At 42.5% G+C, this 18,613-nt stretch overlaps 1 long non-coding RNA gene across 1 annotated transcript in view; it reads right to left on the reverse strand.

Annotated features, from left to right (window-relative positions):
- Positions 1 to 16,942, reverse strand: part of LOC141565667 (uncharacterized) — a 103,333-nt gene extending 86,391 nt beyond the window's left edge. The window contains exons 1-2 of the long non-coding RNA XR_012489087.1: positions 16,786 to 16,942; positions 15,426 to 15,719 (exon numbers count right to left, since the gene is read on the reverse strand). This is a non-coding gene — a long non-coding RNA (uncharacterized LOC141565667). The remainder of the gene's footprint in view (positions 1 to 15,425; positions 15,720 to 16,785) is intronic.
- Positions 16,943 to 18,613: the final 1,671 nt, after the last annotated feature.

Consider the following 18,613-nt stretch of genomic DNA (forward strand, 5'->3'; position numbering starts at 1 on the left):
CTGAGACACAAAATTCTTTCTTCAATGTTAAGAAAGAAAGGTTCTAAGTAACATGAGAGTTGTACTCTTATCTTATAGATGAGCCAACTGAGGTTCAGAAAGGCTGCCTTGCCTCTTGATTTGCTTATAAGTGCCAGAGACACAACTCAGACAGATTTTTTAAAACTAACAGACCTGTGCTCTTACCATTACACCATGCTGCCAAGAGATCTAGAAAATGGCAAAGGAATACAATTACAGACATCTAGGAAACTCTTCCAGTTAACCAATGATGATTGCCAAAGGTCCTGAGGCTAGGATCCAGGAATTTCAGAAGGGAAGACAACCACTTTCAAAAGGCCTAAGTGAGAAGATACAGAACCAATTCTGGTCCATTTGGGAAAGTCCCGCTGGCACTACGCCTGTAGATTCAGGCCAGGCCCTGCCTTGGGGAAGCTCTCCACACAGAGATAGGTTTCAATTGATGATAAAACAGGAATTCTGCCCATAATGCTGGTGTCTGGGATGAAATGACAGACGAAGAAGCAACACGTTTCACCTACAGAATTAGGGGCTGAGGTCTCCCTGAGGAACTGACATCAGGGCTGGCAATGGAACAAGAATGGGTCATGTAAATAGTAGATTGTGGTTTATGAAGTACATTTATGAAATACATTTAATATTTATTAATATATTTTAAAATATATTAATATTTATTTTTATTGGCCAACTTATTATTTTGATATTATAATATATTACATATGATATAAAATAATAATAATGAAATATTATTATTTTATTGGCCAATTTATTATTACTGGCCAATGGGGTATGGTGCCAATCTGTTCTCAAACACTAAACCGAAGTCTATAAAATGGGAGCCACATCTAAGCTTCAGAGTAGTAACACCTCCTCCAGTTTTTAAAGAATCTTCTGGCTTTTTAAAAAATGCCTTCCAAATTTTCTCCTTTCCACAGAAGCTATAATGGAGGCAGGTATGATGAATCCCAGTTTACACATATGGAAACAAAGGCCTGGAGACTGGCCCAAGCCTAAGGTCAAACAGCACCTTCTTACAGAATCAGAATTAAAATTAGGTTTGCAGGCTGTGCCACGTGGCACTCACCATACCACCAGCCTCATTTATGAGCACTACAAGACACAGTGAAAAGCAAGAAGGTGAATGCTAATTTAGACTGAAAAGCCCTGGAATGCAGGTCAACCAGCACTGAAGTGGATATTGCTGTAGCCACTGCCCCAGAGACTCACAGAGGGACTGGAAACGAAGAGGACAGTCCACTGGCTTTTGTATAACTGCCAATCAATCAGCATTTATTAAGTGACACAATAAATAATAATAATAATAAAGATACTGTGCAAAAAACAGCCCCATCCCGCCCTCAAGGAGATTACATTTTAATGACTGCTATAAGCAAGCTGGGCCTTATATGGTGATGCACTGGAGTAGAGAGAAACAGGTTGGTGCATTAGATAGAGGAAGTGAAAGGTATGCAAGAAGAGGGCTCAAATTCTGCTAAAGTAACTCCCGGAGCCTCAGTTTATTCATCTGTACAATGGATGACAAATGAGTTCCCTCCCAATTCTGGAATTAAGAGGTGGCTGTTATGGTTTGCCTTTCCCCCTGATATCTAGGAGATGATGCCATGATGGGGAAGTGAACTGGATTTAAGTGAGAGAGGGTTATACAAAGTCACCAGCCTCGCTTTTTCCTCCAGAGCCAGCTGGGTCCAGTGAGCAGATACAGACCAGGAAATTACACCTGTTTAACATAATTTGGATTGGTTGGGGTACCTACACTGATAAACCAGAAGGAAAAAAGGAAGGAAGCAAGCATTTATTAAACTTCTACTATATTGTAAGCCCCTTCTCTCTCTCTCTAAATATAAATACACACATATACACATATACATATTATATATATATACATATATATATAATAAGTATATGTGTCTATCTATATCTATCTATATAAATAAAAATAAATAAAAAGACCAGGAAACTGGAAATGGTTATAAATAAAATGGAAGACCTTGGCCTTTTTAAGCTACCCAAGTCTCAATTTTATCAGAGTTTAATAAATCACAAATCTCAGTAATGGAAGAGCAGTTGGGGGAGGGGGCAGCCCCCACTTTCCACTGAATCAGCAGCAATTGGTCATTCAACCTAGGCCAGAAGGCCTGCAGTGGTAAGAATCCCCAAGGCAGCCCCTTCAAATGGTACACAGCTTTCCGGAGGACATTATACCTTAAATTAATCCAGAATCTGCTTCTCAGCTAAATCTACTCATCAGCCTGGGCCAAAACAAAACAATTCTAATCCCTTTCCCATAGGACAGTGCTCCACATATTGGAAGGCTACTGAAGTACCATTACCTTCTTCAGGTTATAAACCCTCAAGGCCCCCAACCCATCCATTATCTCCTGGAATGGCTTCCAGTACTCTCATCATGCTGTAACATCCTGTATTCCAACTAGGTAATTTAGTGGAATCAAAATAGTAATGAGTTCAAATACAGCCTCAGCTTGCCTCAGGTTTCCCAATCTGTAAAATGGTAATATTAATAATAACAGCTATCTACCTCCTAGGGTTATTGTGAACAGTAAATGAGATAAGAATTATAAGATGTTTAGCATAGTACCTAAGCATGTAAGCTAATATTATTAATAAATTATTAAAATATTATTTAAATTAATATTATATTATTATTACTGGTGTTAGTAAGAACTGAGTTCAAATTTGACTCCAGGGATTTAGTTGTATGACGGTAGGCAACTCCCTTAATCTCTGCCTGCCTCAGTGAAATGGGGATATTACTACTACCTAATTCCCGGAGTAGTTGTGAAGATCAAATGAGAAGTTTATGAAGTGCTTAGCAGAGGGCCTGGAATATAGTAGATGTTTAATAAATGTTTGCTTCCTTCTTTCCTTCTGGTTTATCAACATGGGTGTCCAGAACTAAACATGTCTTTTTAAATGTGATCCAACCAGGATAAAGCCTAGCAGAGCTACTATCTACTTTATTTAGGGGAATAAGAAGAAGAAAAAAGAAAAAAAAAGAGAAAAGAAAGAAGAGGAAGAGAAGGCAAAGGAGAAGGAGGAGGGGGAAAAAAGAAAGAGGAGGACGTTTATATAAAGTTTATATAAAGGTTTACAAAGTACTTTACATGTTATATTACTGGATTCTCTATATACTCTATTAATGAAGCATAAGATCATTCCAGATTTTGGAGGGAGAGGGAAGGAAAATATCCTACTACTGATTTATATTAAATTTGCAATCCATAAAAAATAAAAATTCTTTCATAGAAACCATTCCATTGCCTCTCTTCCATCCTATCCTTGCCCAGATGACATTTTTTTTAAACCAGGAATCTTTCTATTTATCCCTATTGAATTGCATCTCAGTAGATTTTTGCCCATCATTCTGGCCTTATATTAAGATCTCTGTGAATCCTAACGCTGTTATCCATGTGCCAGCTCTCTGCTCCAGCTTCATGTCAGCCACAAATTTGACAAAGCATGACATCTCTGCCTTCATTGAAACCATTGAGAAAAATGTTGAACACAACAGGGCAAAGGACAGCTTTTTGGGCACTGCAACAGAGACCTCCCTCCAGGTTGACACTGATTCATAATTGGCCCGTATCTAGGTCTAGTCATTCAACCAGTTCCAAATCTACTAAAGAATGAGACAGCGTATTAGAGTAGAAAGAAGGCCTGATGGTCTTTGGGCCATAGCTTCTTCAACTGTTAAAAATGACAGGACTAGACTACATAGGTCTAGGGTTCTAATTCTATTATTACTTATCACAGTAGTTCCCAGATAGGCAAATAGAAAAAAAAAACCCTTTTTATAATATGTAAAAATATTTTACAGACCTTCCCAAATTATGTCAAATAAGTTAGCATATGTAAAGCCCACTTTATCAAATAAGAGATAATATGAGATAATAAACAAAATGAGATAATAATTCTAAAGCACTTAGCATAGTGGCTAGCATATGATAAGTGATATATAAATTTTGTTGTTGTTGTTGTTGTTATTATTATTGTGTATTTAGCATACTGCCTGGCTCACAATAAGCATCAGACAAATATTAGTTATTATTATTATAATGCACTTAGCACAGTGGCTGCCACATAATTATTATATAAATGTCCTTGCTGTTTTTATTATTATTATGCACTTAGCATAGTTACTGGCCCATAATCAGCACTACAGAAATATTGCTATTATTATTATTATTATGGACTTAAGCACAGTGCTTGCCATATAGCAAACAAATGCTATATAAATGTTACTGTTGTTGATGATGATGATGATGATGATGAATTTAGCATAGTACCTGGCCCATAATAAGCACTACAGAAATATTGGCTGTAATTATTGTCATTATTATGTACCTCAAGCACAGTATTTGCCACATAGCAAGCAAATGCTATATAAATGTTGTTGTTATTGATGATGATGATGATGATGATGATGATGATGATGAAGCATTTAGCACAGTGCTTAGCACATAATAAATACTATAAAATACCAGCTATTATTAATAGAATTATTATTAATATTATTTCAAAGCCACTTAACACAACACCTGACACTGAGTAAGTGATGAATAAATGTATTATTACACACATGCTAGCTAATATCAGTATTAGCATTATAGTAACTGTACTATCAGGAAGCATTAACTGGAAAAACAAGGATTAAGAGGAGACCTATGATTTCATTACTATAGGAACTCCCAGATTAGAAAATTCCCTCTATTAATGCAAGATAGCCAGAGAGTTGCCGAAAGTATTAAGAAGTTAAGAGCATGACACTTTCGATCTGAATCAGAAGACCTGAGCCTCAAATCCAGAACTTCCTGACTGGCTTCCAACCCAGCTCTACATCTATTACAAGGGACAAAAAGCTACTCTGATTTCACTAAAAATTCTAAATAACATTTGTGACAAGGAGATGTCAATCTCTAGGCTTCATCCACCATCCCCTTAGTCTTCCAAATCCAAAAGCTTCCTTCTCCAATACTCCCCAATATGAGTTGTCGTCTTAGTAGAACAGAAACTCCTTGAAGAGGCAGACTGCCTTCAATTTTGTATTTGCATCCTCAGCATTTAGCACAATGCTTGGCACGTAGTCCATGCTTAAATGATTTTTCATTCATTCATTCCTCCCAAGAGCACCCAGATATACTAGAAAAACAGCAATACATATATGTGTGAGACGTTATTTATTCACTCTGCAGAAAGCATGTTTGCTTATTTATTCTCCTGAGTCATGCTGCTTATTTTGCTAGAGCTAAATAAAGATCAAAATGACAATGCTTGGTACTCAAATGGATTCTCTGGCTCCTTATAATAAACTTCTCAGCCCTCAGGTTGGAAAACAGAGATCTGGTCCCACTCTCTCCATCTTGACCACAAGAACTTTAAGAGACTGTCAAATGCCCTACTGACGTCAAGAAATCCTGTGTCTACAGCATTTCTCTTCCATCCTGCACCCCACAAATGCCATTCCATTAATTTGATCACAACCAACTGAGGGACTCTCTGGAAGTCAAGAAAATCTAGCAGCTGGTAAACAAACCATTGCAATACACAGCACTTGGAAAGGAGATGGAAGAATCAGAACATGGGGATGGCAAAGAAGGGGACAAAGAGGCAAGGCGAGCAAATGCCCACCCACTCACTTCTCACCACAACAAAAAACGAATTTCTTGGTCTTTCCTGGCCACCCACAGTCTCCACCATATAAACAGAAATTACAAGTCGTCCTTTTTGAATATAAGACAAGGACCAAGAGAAGCTCATGTAGTTTTAATGCCTCCCTCTCCTTAGTTTCTTCATCTATAAAATTAGGGTCATGGCTCTAAATTTTTATCTGAAATTCAGTTTCTTCACTTTTTCTCTCTGTTTTTCCTTAGTGGGCAGCAACTGAATATAGAACATAGAAGGCAGCAGACAGAAAAGGGGGGGGGGGTTCCTGATTCTCCCCTAGCTGACTTCTCCTAATCTTTCCTTTTACTTTATCCCTATGGGTTCTGTTCCCTCACTGGGAGGGACCTTGCTTAGCCCACCCCTTCTGTCCTCCTTTCTCATTACATGGCCTTGATGTCTTGGGTACCCAATTCATGCTTTCTCCTTCCCCCTCCTACTCAGATTTCTCACTGTATACTTGAAAGTTCTTGATTTTTTTTGGTGACCTGGTTAAAGCTATGGGCCTCAAAATAATTGTATTTAAAGAAATAAGTAAAATCCATATAATATTTATAAATAATATACAGAATAATTGTACTGAAATATTTTTTTAAAAAACAAGTTCAAGGATGCCAGTTTAAGAACTCATGATCCAATGCAACCCCTTTGTTATTTCTTTTACTACTGACAGGACTTAATACAACCCCATTCAAGTAAGGGCTTAGATTCAATCAACCAAGCAAGCATTCCTAAGTGCTTAAGTGATGGAGATACAAACTATTTCTGCCTTTCAGGAGTTTTTATTCCAATGGGGAAGGCACCATATTCAAACTTAGATGCAAGAAACATGCAAATCACCAACTAGGTAACTTCAGAAAGGGAAGTACTAGAAGCTGGCTGACCAGGAAAACCTTGGGGAAGAAGGTAGTACTGAGCTGAGTTCTGAAAGAAATCAGGGAGGGACATTAGGAGGTGGAAGTACACTGTAAGATAGTATTTTTGTCAGAGTCTCAGCTCCTAAAAAGAAGCAAGTTCAGATGATGGAGAATGGAGAGAATTAAGGAAATGTGCTAGGGTAGGGCAACTAGGAGTAACTATAATTGGTGCATTTTATCTCACTCTTTCCCTTCTCCTGACCTCCCATCTCTCTCCAAGATGAAGGCACGAGAGTGAACACACACACACAGAGTACAAATAACCTTCAATAACCCTCTGTTCCCCCCACAGGCAGAACTAGAGCAATGTGGTTTCCCCTCCAGCCACTGAAATGTCTCATTTCCTATCTCAGCTCTGGACGGAACTGATCCATGGGCCATGGTGAGGGCAGCTGCTTCTGCTGCTGCATGGATCTAAAATAAGCTTCATCTAAGTCTTACCAGCACATCAGAGTGATAAACCTTTTGGGAAGCAAGTCTTGAGTAAAGGGATTTTCAAAAAGTCAGTTGTTCAATCAATAAGCATTTATTAAGTGCTTACAGTATGCCAAACATTGTGGTAAGTGCTGGATCCACAGACCTGCTTTCCAGAAGCTCACAGTCTTATGTAGTCAGGGAGACAAGAGGCAAACAACTGTGTACAAACAGGAAATGTAGGAGATAATCAAGGCACTCACACTAAGGGAGCGTAGGAAAGGCTTCTTGTAGAAGGAGAAATTTAGATATTGGCAATCAATAGATGGACCTAGTTGGACTATATGCATAAACATAAATTATATACATGTACACGTACATTTGTGTTATATGTATGTAAATATGTATGTATATATATAGACACATATTTACATTTATTCTGTGTATATATAAATACATCTAGACATTTATATATTCTGTATATATGTATATGCACACATGTATCTGTGTTATATATATAAATATATATGTATATGTATATATTTAGACACATATTCTGCGTATATATACATGTAAATATGTATATGTGTGTATATACACACATATTTGTATGTAGGTGTAAATATATACATATATACATGCATGTGCATCTATTCATATATGTATGCATATAAATGTTAGTTACCATAAGATAGGATATGAAGGAAGCCCATTTAAGCTAAAATCCCAGCTCTTTAAAGAAGCCTTCCCCCATAGTGCCTATGAGAACACAGGAGAGTTATAGGAGCAAAGACCAAGAATTGTAAGAGATCTCAGAGGTCCCTTTGTTCTAATGCTCTCTTTTTTTCAAGAGGAAACAGGAAAATGAAGGGATTTACCCGTGCTAACACAGTCCCAAGTCCTCTGATTCCAAATCCAACCCTCTTTCTACAATATTATGTCATCTCGGGAATGTTACAAATAATAAGACAAGGCCCAAGATCAGCAACAACCACTGACATTTACATAGTGGGTCAAATAAGCACTTATTAAGTACTTGCTGTGTACTGGCAGGGTGCTAAAGGCTGGGGATACAAAGAAATGCAAAAGGACAATCTCTGCAAATGATTCAAAGTCTGCTGAGCCCTTTGCTGACAGGAGCTCAACAGGAGCCCTCACAACCACCCAGTGAAGCCTACTAGGTGCTGCAGGCAGCAGCATCTCCATTCCTGACAGCCAAGGACTAGTGGTTAAAGGTGTCTATTCTTCCTGAATGGGTTAAAGTTCTAACAATTTGCCCACTGGCTCCCCATTCCAGCACCAACATCACTGACAAAGCAATTCCCACACCCCGTCAGCAGCAGTGAGGGAGACCTGGTCACCAAGCCCAGCTGGGGCTCTGCCCTCCCGAGGCACTTGGCTAGACCTCTGATTATGGAGAGCCCAGTGATGCTGGAGACAGGGGAAGGGCATCCGGACACATGGCAGGCGCCATGGCCCTGGGAGAAACAGGAAGGCAGGACCTTCCAGGATAGGCAGATAGGAAGACACATGGTCTTCTGGGAAGCACACACTATCTATCATGACTCAGCAAGAGAATGAGAGACAGAGACAGAGAAAGAGAGAGAGAAAGAGATAGAGAGATAAAGAGAGAGACATACAGAGACAGAGAAAGGGAGAGTAAAGGAGAAAAGAGGGGAGGGAGAAAATGAGAGAGAGAGACAGAGAGAAAATGAGAGAGAGAAGGCGAGAGAAGGAGAAAATGAGAGAGAGAAAATGAAAGAGAGAGAGAGAAAAGGAGAGTGAGGGAGAAAAGAGGGGAGGGAGGGAGAAAATAAAAAAAAAAGAGAGAGAATATGAGAGAGAGAGAGAGAGAGAGAGAGAGAGAGAATGAGAATGAGCTTTTTCTCTCTCCTCCCTCATCTTGGCATCCAGGGCCCTTGGTAAAAGAAGAGACTGGACTGAACCAATCTCTGCCTCTGACAAGGGGAGCCTAGGGGACCAAGGGAGAACAGCGATGGAGGAGCTGCTTCCTGCAAAGGGGAGAACATAGTATAGGTGCCTAACGTCCTGCCCCCCCCATACTTATCATCTGACTCCCCAGTCCACTCTCCCAACTGGTAAGCTGTGGTAGCTGTGAGAAGAAGGGATTTGCCCCCCTCCTCTGAACACCCACTTCTTTCCCTTGTGGCTGAGAATGAGTCATTCACTCTGTTCTCTTCAAAAAGAGAGACCTGTTTGTATGTAACAGTGTGAGTGATTAAGCCCTGCCTGCGTCACCAACTGCCTGCCGAACATCTCCAACTGGGAGTACCATGAGCATCTTAAATTCAGCATGTACAAAATGAAAACTCCTCTTCCTCCCTAGTCATCCTCCACCCCAGATTTCCCTGCTGCTGCTAAGATACCATGGCCTGTCTAGGTACCCAGGCAGGTACTCCAGAGCCACCCCCCACAGTGCCTTCTCCCTCCTTCCTCCCCCTCAATCCAATCAGTTACAGTCTGGTCAATAATACCTTATCCCTTCTCTCTCACCTGTTCCCTCTGCCCTAGTTTGTTCAAGTATCCATCTCCATCCTCCACATTAACTTCCAAACAACAGAACAGATCTAATTATGGCAAATCTTTGTCAAGAACCTTCCATGGCTCTCTATTGACTCTAAGATTTAAAAAAAAAAAAAAAAAAAAAAAAAAAAAAAAAAAAAAAGCTTTTATGTGCTAGTTAAAGGCCTTCACAATATAGAGAATTAGTCTAGACTAATCTTCCAAACTTAATGAATTCTCCCCTTTACTCACTCTAGGTGCAGAATAGACAGAGCACTTGGCTTAGAGTCAGGAAGTCCTGAGTTCAAATTCAGTCTCAAACACTTAAAATATGTGTGACCTTTAGCAAATCATTTAACCTCATCTGGAAAGTGGCAATAACATCAGCCCCTACTTCCCAAGGTTGTTGTGAAGATTAAATGAGATCATATTTGTAAATCACTTAGCTCGATGCCTGCCACACAGTAAATACTATATAAATGCCTATTCCCTCCAAGTTCCAGCCAAACCAGCCCATTTGCTGCTCCTGGAATTCCATCTCCCACTACTATGCTTTTGCACAGGCTGATCTCTCCTGCCTGAATGCACTTCTTTACTTCTTAGATTCTTTGGCTTCCTTCAAAGCTCAGCTCATAGACCATCTTCTGTGGGAAACCTTTCCCAATTCCCTTGGTCATCAGAGGTAATGTATATACTTATATGTTTATGCATTCTATTCCCCAGTAAGAATATAAATTCCTTAAAATCAGAAAGTATTGTTATTTTGTCTCTGTTTTGCCTAGGATAGTGCCATGCATGTAATAAGCACTTAGAAAATACCTGTCAGATAGTTGGGTACAGAAATACCTTTCATTCAACAGGGAAATGGGAGAAGGGGAAATCAGAAGGAGGAAAGATTAAGGAGAGGATTAGTTCTAAGCAAAACAAACTAACTAAGGATGTACCAAAATTAAGGATATACTCTAAGGATGTACAAAAATATTTATAGCAGCTCTTTATTGAGTTGGCAAAGAAGAATATGTATATGTGTGTATATATGTGTGTACATACATACATACATATAGAGATAGAATACTATTGTACTATAAAAAGACCTGGCTTTAAAAAACCTGGGAAGACTTATATGAATTGATTCAAAGAGAAGAACCTAAAGAACAATTTAGACATTGATCAAACTAGGAACTCTTGTCAGCATAATAAGTAACTTATTTCAAAGGACATGATGAAACATGCTCTCCACATCTCAATAAAGTAGCAGCAAATGACTTTAAAAATGCAGAAATGAAGTGTGTGAAGGTGTGGAGTGTGTGTGTGTGTGTATGGATTTCCTTTAGAACTTGATCAATGCAGACATTTGTTTTGCTTGAATATACATGTTTGTAATGGGAGTTGTGTTGTTCTTTTGTTCTTAATTAGGAGTGGAGAGAAGAGGAAAAGTCAGATTTTTTGCTGATTTAAAAATATATTATTTAATTTAAAAAAATAAAATGCTTGTTGGACTGTATCCAAAAGAAAAGGATTGGATTAATTCATCTCTAAGATTAATTCTAAAACTCAAGCTATATGAAGAATGAGCGTGGATGCCAAAAGTCACACAGCTAGAATGTTAAGTCATAGATCACCACCACCCAATTCAGATCTTTTACTTTCAAATCTAAGAAGCAGCTTCTAGTCCATTATAATAGAAATAATCCCAAGTAGAATGTTGAGTTGGAAGAGAACCAAGAGACTGCTCAGTTCTAAATGAAGAAACTCAGATCTAGAGATTCAGGGTTACAAAATTATCAGGAGAAATGAGATGAAAAGCAGGGTCTCCTAATAGATAATCTATCACTATTAATGACTCAATGTGATACATGCAATCTTACAGAGATTGTACAATATCCAATAACATGTGCTAAGGTAAAGAAACAAATATTTACATATATGCATCTCTTAATCACAATCCTGAATCACACAGCTAATGTCACAAGAATTTTTCAATGTAAGAAGGGAAAAGAAGAGAAGGAAAGGGGAAGGGAGAAGGGAAAGAAGAGAATAGAAGAGGAAAAAGGAAACAAAAGAGAGGGAGAGGGGAAAGAGGGGAAAGAGGAATGATGAGGGACAGAGAAAAGAGAAGGAAGGAGGAGAAAGTAAGAGTAACATAATGAGGCAGAGAAGGGAAGAAGGAAGGGGAATGGAAGGGAGAAATAATAAAGGACAGGGATGGGGGAGGAGGTACTAACCAGAGAGAGGTGAGATACAAAATAAAAACTTGACCCTGAACTTCAAATTTTAGTGAATGCAGTAGTATAGCAGTGAAGAAAATGAACCCATAAATAGAAATGGAACCTGGGATAAGTCAGCTAGAATAGAACAATGCCAGCTCCATGTCCTTAACCCTGTGCTCTTCTCTCTATTCTATGTCTCCAGAAAGTATTAATTTCCTATAGATACTTCTACTTAGGGTATATTGCCATCACCTCAAATTCAATACACTTAAAACCAAAATGACATTTCTCCCTACCTCCAAAAGCAACTCTGTCTCCTGATTTCCTGTCATTATACTGAAGACCTATGCTCTGGATCATTTAGAACCCTTCTTTTTCCCTCCTCCTTTATTTCCTAGATCCAATGCACTGCCAAGTCTCTCCTTAATTCTTTCCCAATGTCTTTCAGATTCACTTTTTTTTCTCTCAACTCCCATTTAATCAGGCCTTCACTGTATTTCATCTAGAATATACAACAGCCTCTTTAGTTGAGCTTCCAGCTTCTAGTTTTCTCCCTCAATTAAAAAAAATTCATATATCTAAACTGCTTCTCTCAGATAGTTAAATATCTATAGACAGTAAAGATCCTATCATAAACAAATTAGAGGAGCAAGGAAAACATTTCCTTTTAGGTCTATAGATCAAAGATAAGTTTATCAATAGAAAGAATAGGAGAAAATAAAAAGGATAATTTTGATTATATAAAAATGATAAGTTTTTATACAAACAAAACCAGTGCAGCTAAAATAAGAAGGGAAACAGTTGAACTGAGGGGGGAATCTTTGGATTTTTTGGATAAAGGTCTTATTTCCAAGATAAATATGAAATTAATTCAAATTTTAAAAAACAAGAGCCTTTCCCCAAATGATAAATGGTCAAGGGATATTAATAAGCAGTTTTCAAGGGATAAAATTCAAACTATCAACAGTCATATGAAAATAAGTGCCAAATCACTAATAATTCAAAAACTGCTGATAAACCTGAGGTCATGCTTCACATTCAACAGACTGGTAAATATGACAAAAAAGAAAAAAAAATTAAAGTTGTTGGAGGAGCTATGGGAAAACAGATGCATTAAAGCGTTTTTTTTATATGAAACTATAAATTGGTTCAACCATTCTGCAGATCAATTTGGAACTATGTTTCCCTCCCCCAAATCACTAAACCATGCATATTCTGATCTAGCAATAATACTTCTGCTAGACTAGTATCCCAAAGATCAAGAATTATTATTAGTAGTTATTATTTTGGGAAAGGATCCAACCATACAAAATATGACAGTCCTTTTCAAAAAGCTAATGAACTGGAATGGAAGCCCACAGTTTAAGGAAAGGTTGAACAAATTATAGCATCTGAATGTAATGAAATCCTATTGTGTTATATGAAATAATGGAAGAGGCAATTTCAGAGAAACCTAAAAAGATTTGTATAAACTGATGTAAAGTGAAGTAAGGAGAAACAAGAAAACAATTTATGTAATAATAATAATATTATAAAGAAAAAATAACTGAAAGATTTAAGAACCGTGATCAGTGAAGCAATCAACCACAATTCCAAAGGACTCATTATGAAATATTCTACTGGCCTCCTGACAGGAAGGTAGAGACTCAAGACACATAATAAAATAAACATTTTTGGACATAGCAAATGTAGGGATTTCTTTTAGTTGACAATTCATATTTGTTACAGGATAATTTTTTTGTTTGCTTTCAATTGGGTAAGGTGGGAGGGAGAGAAAATATATACCCTATTAATTTAAAAAAGTTTAAAAAGAAGATGATTGTATAAATATTGTTTCTGTTTGCATATGAGGAAACTGATCTAGACATGATTTTATTGCCCAAGACCTAATAAACCCCATTACAAGATGTAGTTCTCTTGACTCTCAAACCAAAGCTCTTACCACTCCACCAAGATCCCTTTAATCCATCCTGCACATTAATTCCAGAGGATCATTTTATTACAGCCATCAAAAATCTTATTAAGTCAATTCAATATTTCTACAATCTTAAATGGCTTCTATGAGTCAGAAACTTTGTTAGGAGATGGGGATAGGATAAAAAGACAAAAGAACAGCTTCTGTCTTCAAGAAATTTACATTCTATAGGGGAAATAAAATATGCACACAGAGAGCAGTGAATAAAAAGCATACACACATTTCAGTCTTGGTATCACTCCCTAGTATTAAGTGCATACTGGGTACTCAATTTTTACTTCATTCAAATGCAAAATTTCAGAACTGGAAGTGATGCTAATAGTCATCTCCAAGCCCTACTTGAATGAATAAAATAGCAGCTTCATCATGAAACTCTCCTATTCCAGATCTTACAAAGTTTCCCTGCTTCATCTTGCTCTGATTCTTCTGCCTGGATTTCAAGGAAGGCATCCCATTTCCTGCCCTGCCTTAAGTGCTATGCAACTTTATCTCCCATTTATGCTTAATATACCCTCTGCTCCACTTAAGGGGGTGGTGGTCTCCCACTGTCCCTCTGGTATGCCAAACTCAAGATTGTTCATGCTGCATTCTGGAATTTCTCCCCAACTTCCCTCCATCTACTGCACGCTGTTCTTGGCCTTCAATGTCTGAAGGGGTTTGGAGTGGGGGAATGTGCCACATCTCCATGTAGGAAGTTCTGAGGGAGAGGGATACCTTCCAGTGGGAAAAGGCAAAGAGAAATGTCAAATCTGGGTGGGTGGGTATGAAAGTCAGAAAAAGGGGAGAAGACCAGAAATTTAGTTAGATTTCATAAAATAAAAAGAATTAGGAGGGAGGAGGAGGGGGAAGAGGAAAAAGAGGAGGAAGAGAACAAGAGGAAGAAGAATAAGAGGAGGCAGAAAAAAAAAAGAGGAGAAAAGGAGGAGGAGAAGGAAGAAGAGGAGGAGGAGGAAGTTTTTCCATCCTCAGATGGATAGGAACGATTTTCATCACTGCTTTGGTTGCCCCGGTAACCAGGGACAGCCCAGTGGAGAGTACAGTACAAGAACATCATGTTTTCTTTCACTATCTTATCTTCCTCCTCACACCCCCTCTCTCTGCCCATCCTCTCCTGCGCAGGACATCTCCTCCTTCCTCATGGGTCACCTCCCTCTCTGAGGAGGTTTCTCTCAGGAGCTGGAGGACAGGGCGGCAGCAGGCTCTCCCCCCTCAGGGGTCAGAGGGGGGGGTTGTGGTGACCCCTTCCCCACCCCACTATTCTCTGCTGCCGGCCCCCTGGCACCTCGGACCAAAGTCACCAGCCGCCCTCCCGAGTCTGTATCCTCCCAGCATTATTCACATGCCCAGGGAGAGGGCGGAACACTCCCTCCCAAGTCCCCACAGCTCCTGCCTCCCCCGCAGATACCCTTTCTACATGTCCCAAGAGCAGACACACTGTTCTTGCCGTGTGAGGTTATATAAGCATTATATAACATGGTGGCACCAATAACCACATGGTTACGCAGGCACCGGAGACAAGCCCGGATCTGGACCCGGCCCAAGTAAGGAGACAGGGCCCCTGGCTGACCCAAGGGCAGATGGAAGTCACAGCAGCCTCAGAGAGCAGGGACCCCAGCCCTGGACGCACGCACCCCTCCCGGCCCAGTCCCAGGGGGAGCAACTTGCCTGGCTGAGGTCTTCCAGGCCTCCTCCAGACCCTGGCCGGGGGGGAAGGTCGCTGCCCCACTCTCTTGTGTCCGGTCCAATTCACGCCCACGGGGTCTTCGGCCTTCCAGTAGGGCCCAGGGCCGAGCTTCACACTGTCTGGGTCCCAGTGCCCATCCAGGGGAGTTTGGGGGAGGGGGTGAAACAGTCAGGCAGACCCAGGCACACGAGACACCAGAACACGTTTGTTTCAGGAACAAGTGCTGCAGAGGACTTGGTTGGGCCAGATGTCCCCCACTCTCATGTGCCAAGCAGCTTAAAAAAAAAAAAAAAAAAAAAAAAAGTAGGGATAAAAGGGGAAAAAAGGGCTCACCTTTTTTTTTTTTAATCCCAAATAACCTGTGGTTATTGTGGTTATAAAGGAAGCTGAGGAGTATGGGGGCTCTTTCTCCCAACTCCCACCCACCCAGCTTCCGCCTCCTGTTCTCCAACTACCTCCTGCAGAACTTGGCTGAACTTCAGCACGGAGGAAGCAAATGCAGCGCAAAGCCCCTCCCCACAAACACACACCCGGAGACCCCAGCTTACTGCAGTGACCACGCCTCCCCCTCTGGAAAGGGGGAGAGACCGAGAAAAGCCCCCTCCCCTACTCCTCTTCCGCAGAGTAGCCCGGGCTGGGGGGCTCCAGGAGACAGGGGAGGGGAGGAGGGAGGAGCCGCCGCACCTGCCCAGGGTGGGTCCCGGGGCCACGCCCTGCTTGGCCGGGAGAGAGGGAGGTTGGCCAGGCGATGCAGATGCAGCCCCCCACCCATGTGGCCGCACTTGCTTCCCTGCAGCCTCCTCTCTAGCTATCACATCTGCCTACCCCTGCAAGGGGGGGAGAAGCGGAACCCCGCCATCCTAGCCCTTCGCAGGCAAGCGCGCTCTCCCGACCACCTGTCCGCCTCTCCGGAGCCCTTCGCACTCTGCAGCCCCCTCCCCACTTCCTTTTCCCTTCTTCCCCCCAGGGTCCTCCTTAGGCCTTCCTCCATTGGTTCTCCTCTTCCCGGGGCCCCGTTCTGCAGCAAAGGGGGCACCACGCCCACTGCAGGGAGGACAGGAGGGGGTGGGGGGTCCCGCATGGGGGATGCTCAGCTCCTGGCGCAGGGGGCTGATTCTGCGCCTGCACCTGCCCCGAGATCCCCCGCGCGCAGCGGCCGTGCCCACTGACCACGCCGCGGGGCGGGGGCGCGCGGGGAGCCCTCTCCCGGCGGGGCGGGGGGCTGGGGCAGAACCGGGGGAGGGGCGCCGCGGGGGCACTAACCCCGGGGCACTGGACAGCCGGCCGCAGGCCCCCAGCTGTGCGTGCACGCTCCCGGGCCGGGCCGGGCCTTTCTCCTACCTTTCCTTCGGGGTCGGCTTCCGGAGCGGGGCGGCGCTGGGGGAGGGGGCCCCCGAGGGGCCCCCAGGGAGGCTGGAGCCCGGGCAGCCGCCGCGGCCGGCCGCCGGCTCTTCTGCAGCGGCCGCCGAGCCAGCGTGTGAGCTCAGCCCCCGAGCCCGGGCGCTTCCCACGCTCTGCTCGCGGGGCCGCGCCACCTAGCGGCCGCGTCGGGGCAGTGCGGCCTGGGCCGGGGACACGCGCGGCAGCCCAGGCTGGGCCGGCCCATGCGGAGCGACCCGGAGTCCGCTGTGCGCGCAGGCCTGGGGGCCGCCCGGCACCAGCCGGAGCCCGGCCGGGGCTCGCGCCGGGACGCCAGGACTCGGGCCGGGACCCCAGGGCCCGGCCGGGACTTGGGCGGCAGGAAGCTCGGCAGACCTCGGTCCCGACAGTGCGCCCAGCGCTGGGCTAAATGCTGGGGGAGGGGCATAAAGGGGCAGGCAGGCTGCCCCTGCCTTCAAGGAGGTTCCAGTCCAATAGCGAAGGCTACCCGCAGACCACCAAACAGAAGAGGCCGCGGACGGGAGCAGGGTCCAGTAACTGACCGGAAGGAAACAAGGGGGGGTCTGGGGAGGTCACGGAGCTCCTCAACCCAAGTAAGAAGGAGCTGGCAATAACCCTGCTCACCAGGGATGACCGTGGAGAACACACATGCATGGATTTGCAAATATTAACGGGAAGAGCGAATGTGGAATTGTTTAATCTTTTCTTATTCTGAATTTAAGAAATAAAGCAGCCATTACCATAACAAATTGAAATGGAAGGGGGAAAAAAGAGTATTGTTTCGGAAACTGCAGATCTATTCCCAGTACCTTGCTTTTAAAATACACAAAAAGTTATTATGTAATTTTCTTTTTAAAATAAACAACCAAGTTATTACATAATTTCCTTTTGTAATTCCCCCCCCCCTTCTCCCCCATGCTACACATGGCTACCATTAGGTCAATGTTCGTTTTCATTAGAAACAATCAGAATTTGAACTTCGGGCTTGGGACCATGTTAAGTTCCAGTGTCCTTAGAAATGAGGAATCAGGGCCTGGAGAGCCGAGGGACTTCCTGAGGTTGGTCAGCCGGGACTGAAGAGGCCGTTCGGTGAAATGGAAAGATCCGGAGTTAAGAGGAAACAGCCCCGGTCTTTCTGGGCCCTGCCTGGAAAAAGCCCATCCCCTTGCTGACGGGAGTCATGAAAGCCATTCCTCTGCGTCCAGCCAGGACTTCCCTTAACCTTTTTTTTTTTTTTTTTTTTTTTTAAGAAGCAGACCCGTTTCACTGGTTTAGGGTACAGCCAAAAGTCAGCACTGGTTCTGGACACAGAAAACCCGGATTCAAATCCCACCTCAGGACAAATTACCTGTGTGATCTTGAGTCATTTAACTACACAAGCTTTCTCATCAGCAAAATCAGGTCCACCGAGGCCCCTCCCAGCTCTAAAAGTTAGGTTCTTAATATCCTTAATCTATACTTGTTCTTCCAGAATTCTCCGGAGACACTGAGAAAGTAAGGGACTTGCTTAGGGTCACGAAGCCTAAATGCTGACTTAGAACCCCCTCTGGGAGACCTGGCTGGGAAGAGACCTGAATGGAGGGAGGAACTGAAGGTGGCTCAGAGTGGGGAAAGGAGGGGAAATCCAGGCAGCCAGGTTCTGGGTGAGGAGAGGTGTGAATTGCTTTTATGTTAATGGGTTAATGAGATAAGAGATGTTATCACTTTTTATATTTGTTTTCATCCCTACCACCAGCATCTTTAAAGGCTTTCTGGACCAGCCAGGCTTGAGCAGCCATGGCCTCTACTC

Source organism: Sminthopsis crassicaudata, chromosome 4, assembly GCF_048593235.1.
Source record: "Sminthopsis crassicaudata isolate SCR6 chromosome 4, ASM4859323v1, whole genome shotgun sequence".
In the NCBI taxonomy this organism is placed as follows: Eukaryota; Metazoa; Chordata; class Mammalia; order Dasyuromorphia; family Dasyuridae; genus Sminthopsis; species Sminthopsis crassicaudata.